Here is a 5,218-nt window from a genome sequence, read left to right as displayed (position 1 = left end):
CCACGTATACGTTTTTTTGGGAAAATGTAACGTTCCGGCTAATGGCTATCATTACGCCTTTCTTTTTTTTTCCCTTCATTTGATGCCAGGAAAATGTTTGGAGATTTAGGGTGGTTGCAGGGGGGGTGTTTATCTCTCAGGAAGTGTGTCTCTTGGGCGAGGAAGATGTCTGAGTGGGACTTAAGAGCCTGTCTCCAAAGCATGCTACGTTTATAGGGGCTGTTCAGGCCTTTTACATTTAGGGATGTGATGCTAATGGGCATAACTGGTAGGTGGTTTATACGCTGGGGAGTCGTTGTGTTTTTTCATATTAAGTATGGTGGGGGGGGTAGGGAAGTGGCCTCCTACTGAACCTTTTATAACTATATTTGACATAAGGAAAAAAAACATCATTAACAGTTAACAAAATCAAAATATTGTTCATCCAGCGCCTATCTGCACTGGATGAATGAACCTTAGGTAGGGGTGGCATTTTAAACCATCCACTTTAGGCTCCGTAAAGGAGAAATATAACTATGGGTTCAAGACCCTTTACAACATCAATTTATGCGTGTCTGCCATGCTTATCTGCTGTTTTCCAGTCTTGTTCGATTCTTGTAGGAGATTCTACCGCCGTCCTCAGAGACTTCTGAAGGATAGGGATCCCCCATTGTTTCAGGAACGAGACGCCTTCTTCTGGCGAGGTGGCAACCTGGATGGTTCCATTTTTTGAGATCAGTAGTTTGGTTGGGAATCCCCATCTATACTTGATGTGCGCCTCTCGTAGTGCTGCTGTAACTTCTGTAAACTTTCTCCGAGACTGCAGAGTGGCGGCTGAAAGATCTGGAAATATTTGTATGTCTTCATATGGAGTCGGTAGTGTGCCTCTACACCTTCCAACTGCCAAGACTTCCTCTTTTATTTTATGGAAGTGTATTCTTGCTAAGATGTCTCTGGGGGCTGACTCAGGGACAGAGCGTGCTTTTGGAATTCTGTGGGCTCTGTCAACTGCATATTCGATCTCGGGAAGGTCCGGGAGGAGCGTTTGGAGTAATTTGAGTATATATTGTGGAATGTCAGGGGGGGTCACAGTCTCTGGAACTCCCCTAAATTTGAGATTGTTTCTTCTGGATCGGTCTTCCAAGTCTATGACCTTCTCTCTCAAATATGCGACTTCTTCCATACTGCCATGCGCATCTACCAACTCGTTGTGGGCTTTGGTAAATTCTCCCATTTTCCGTTCAAGGTGGTCAGTTCTGGTAGCTAGGTGGTCGATGTTAGATTGTAATTGACCAGAGAGGCTCTGTATATCTTTAGAAATGTCCTTTTGCAGCGAGATTAGCATAGTCTTCAGAGCGTTTATAGTTAAGGGGCTTTCAGAGTCGGGATAAGCTTGGAGATTGTTGATAGGATCTGTCTGCGGGGGAGTTTCTTGTGGATTGTTATTTTGGCTCTTTTTTGCCGCCGGTCCTTTTGGGGAGGGGGAGGCTGGTAGGGGGTCCTGAACATTCCTTTTCCCTCCGCTTCCAGGGGAGGTGTTGGGATTGGCTGGGGTAGGCGGGAGAGATCCTGTGGAGGAGTATGGAGACAGAGCCGCAGGGCTGTGGGTGTTGGGTATTTCTTCGGTTACGGGGATGTTTGAATGAGATGTGGCGGGTTTGTTTTTGTTGCTCTGTGTGCCAGGCGGGAAGTACTCTAAGAGTCTCCTGGGGGCCGTTGCTTTAATACGTCGCTTAACCATCCTGAATAGTTAATTCTTGGATATGCGCTGTGGATTGGTCGCTATTTGTTGTATAGTGGTCTACCGGGTGGCGTATTCTTTATGGAGGCGTTGGAAGGCGTAGTTGTTTGTTAAAAGTTCCTTTAGAAGCTAATTGATGTTGAGTGGTCCTGTTATGTGTTGCTGAGGAGCCTCATGTGGCGGGTGGAGTTAGAACATAGAGTCCTGCTATTCCATCTTGAGTGCCTTAGGTAGCGCTCCTGTAGAGTTTTGAAGATTTGTTAAGTGTGGCTTTGCCTGATAAGAGTCCTTTCTTTTTTTAGAACTATCAGTATTTGCTGAGAAGAAAGTGTTTGGGATTGAGGAGTCCGCTGGGTCGCACCGGGAATTTGATATTTGCGTCTGCGAGGCGCGCGATGTATTGCTTCCTTGGGTGTTGCGGGGGCTGGGACTTGCTTCCAGGCTATTTTGTAATGCTGAGGAGGCTATATAGTGTTTTTCTGTCAGTACCCTTTGGCACAGGGTCTGTCTTTGTGGGTTGCTGACAGTTTCTATATAGCAGTCTGGCTATGCAGATATTCCTCCACAGATCACTTGGCAGTAAGGTGGGGAGGTATTCTCCTTGTAGTTAACTGTGGGTCCCTCTTCTCAACACACTTAGGCCTCCTTCCCACGAACGGATTTACGCCGCGTAAATCCGCGGCAAAAATCCGCTGCGTTGCCCCATGCTATTAGGTTCTATTGAACCTAATAGCACAATGCACACGATGCGTAATTCCACCGCTGAATTACGCACCGTGAAATCTCCCGTTGTCACCCGCAGCATGTTCTATTTGCTGCGGGTGTACGCGCTGACGGCTTCCATTGCAGTCATTGGAAGCCGTCCGTTCACGCTATCTCCCGCTGCAACCAGCGGAAGATAGCGTGAAAAAACGCTTCCCCGCCTACCGCCGCGCGTCATATGACGCGGCCGGCGCGTCACGTGACACGGCCGGCCGCGTCATGTGACGCGGTGGGCGTGTCACATGACGCGACGGCGGTGGGCGGGGAAGCGTCTTCACGCGATCTTCCGCTGGTAAGTATGGGGTCTCTGGGGGGCGCCGTGACGGGCTTCACTGCGTAATATTACGCGGCGGAGCCCGTCACGCTCGTGGGAAGGAGGCCTTAGGGGCCTCGTTGCTCTTTCTAATGGGCAAGGATTGGCTTTGTTTAGTGCTTTGAGAAAGGGATGAGAAGAGGTTCAGGTCCTGGTTATCTCTGTTTTGGCCACTAGATGGTGCTGTGGTGCATTGATATTTGAACTGCACTATATTTTAATGGAGCCTGCTGTCGGTCTGAGAGCTCCGGGGAGAGGACCTCCGTTCCCCCGCTGCACGTCAGAAATAGTGAGTACTGCTTTAAACTTTGCCTGGTGTTGATGTGCTGGGAGGATCACAGTATCCTCTCTTTTTTACTTTTCTGCTCTGGTCTGGCTAGTATGCCAAGCAGCCTGCTCGACTCAGGGGGGATGGGGGGGGGGCGAGATGGCCGCTGCCTCACAGGGAGCTAGAGACTAGGTGCAGATCTTCCGGTGTGCCCGCCCGTGCTGATTGTCGGCTCTGGGGAGCAGGAGGGGGAAAACCACCAGCGTGGGGATTAGTCCAGCGGGGGATCACCCTGATGAGTGTATGTGCCGCCGAGTTGCAGGTTGGTGGCCACGGCGGTATATTCAGAGGGAGGGAGCCGCGGCTGTGTATTTGCAAGGCGCTGCGGTGAGAGCGCGGGCACTGAGGGTGACAGAGCCTCCCCTCCAAGTCGGCAGGGGTTACCTTGTGCCGTAGTCCTCTGCTTGGGGCTCCGTGAGCGGTCCTCGCCGGGTGTTTCTGAGCGCGGTACTTGTCGGGTTAGGCCGCGGGCCGCTGTGCAGGGCCGCGGCTCTTCGGCTTCTTTTTGGCGGCTGGAGATCACCAGGTGAGCCTTGTCCGGGCCGGTTGTGGGTTCTGGTGGGTCCCCAGGTGCTGTGCTCTTGTCTGCCTCTGTTTGGGTCACTGATTTGACCCAGAAAAGGGCTGAAAAGGGAGATTCTGTGGAGGAGCAAAACAGCGTGCGACCTCTCTCCTTGCTTGCTAAGCCACGCCCCGGGCCATAGTGTTTTTACGTCCTCCCGAAGTGGGCTTTATTCTCTGAGGACGTAAAAACATGTGTCCTGCAGAGAATAAAGCCCCTCGGGCTCTGGACGTGACAGCTCCATGCTGTCGGTGTCCGCAGCATGGAGCTGTCATCCCGGGCTGTTCGGACCCCCCCACCCCCGACATTGCGATCGGCGCTATGCAATGGATATGGATGCATTAGACACCCGCAGGTAGTAAAATACCTGCGGATGTCATTTTTCCCTGCAGGCGCGGGTCCCGCGTGCAGGAAAAAATCCGGACATGCTCCATTCAGGCGCGGGTCTCCCGCGGGGACGGCTCACCACGGTTGAGAAGGCGTTGGGCGGGGCTATGCAAAGGTCTTCCGGCTCCCTCAGTGCATTGTGGGTGTGCCCGGAGTGCTGGCTGAGCGTGTTGCATCTGATACGTCCCCTATCTGGGGATCATATATTAAATGGATTTTTAGAACAGGGAGCTGGAAAAAGTGCTTGCTCTGTCCACTCCGCACATTGACCTGGTATTGCAGTACCTCCAGTACTGGTGCACCCCCTTTCCTACAGCAGTTTCCAAAAGCAGGAAAAAAAACTGATGAGCAAGAGGTGCAGCGCAGCTGCGGCTGCTAACAACCAAGCACTTAGATTTAGGCCTCATGTCCACGTGATACATGGCGGAAGTATCGCATGATACTTGTGCGACGGCTCGTGTTTTTGCGTGATGTCCTGTAGTTTTTATTTGTACCATTTTGGAGTTTATAAGACTTTTTTATCGCTGTTTATTATAACTTTTTTTGGAGATAGGAATCGGTTACGTGCACACTTCCCATAGACTTGTACAGGGACCCTTGGTGCGCAAATGTGCACAAAAATAGAGCATGGTGAGGTTTTGCACGCATGCGAAATGTGTGAGTAAAGAGAATTCTGAAGGCATCCATTGAAACAAATATGTTTGTGTGAAGCGGCCCTTACTGTACTTTTAGCACGAATCAAGCACATTTGCAAGCGCAAAAAAACAAGCAACCATGCCGCCATTTATTGAAATGGGCAATTAGTGTAATTAGAATAATACATGTTCTGCCCCTGCAGAAATGCACGAGAAAATAAAGGGGACTGCTTTTTTTTTTTAACAAAATGCGCATGCAAAATACACTTATGTGAAGGAACTCGCTGCAATCAGCGGGTTCTACTGATGTGTATTTAGCATGTATATTTTTCATGCATAATATGCTGCGCAAATACATCTGTGTGAATCTGGCCGAAGAGCCCACGGTGGTATGCGTAAAACGCTGCGTCTCTGCGGTGAGAACACAGTCGTGGACATGAGCCCTAAGGCTGGAGCTCTATGGAGTCTTTCGCCATGACATGGGTCATGTGACCAAAGATCGCTGTGCAGC

General features: G+C 50.5%; 1 pseudogene; it reads left to right on the top strand.

Annotated features, from left to right (window-relative positions):
- Nucleotides 1-4,251: 4,251 nt before the first annotated feature.
- On the top strand, nucleotides 4,252-4,379 carry LOC136588861 (U2 spliceosomal RNA; annotated as a pseudogene).
- The last annotated feature ends 839 nt before the right edge of the window (nucleotides 4,380-5,218 follow it).

This window comes from Eleutherodactylus coqui, chromosome 13, assembly GCF_035609145.1.
Source record: "Eleutherodactylus coqui strain aEleCoq1 chromosome 13, aEleCoq1.hap1, whole genome shotgun sequence".
Taxonomy (NCBI): Eukaryota; Metazoa; Chordata; class Amphibia; order Anura; family Eleutherodactylidae; genus Eleutherodactylus; species Eleutherodactylus coqui.
Note: the sequence above shows the minus strand (reverse complement) of the source record. Positions and strands in the feature narration are given on the sequence as shown.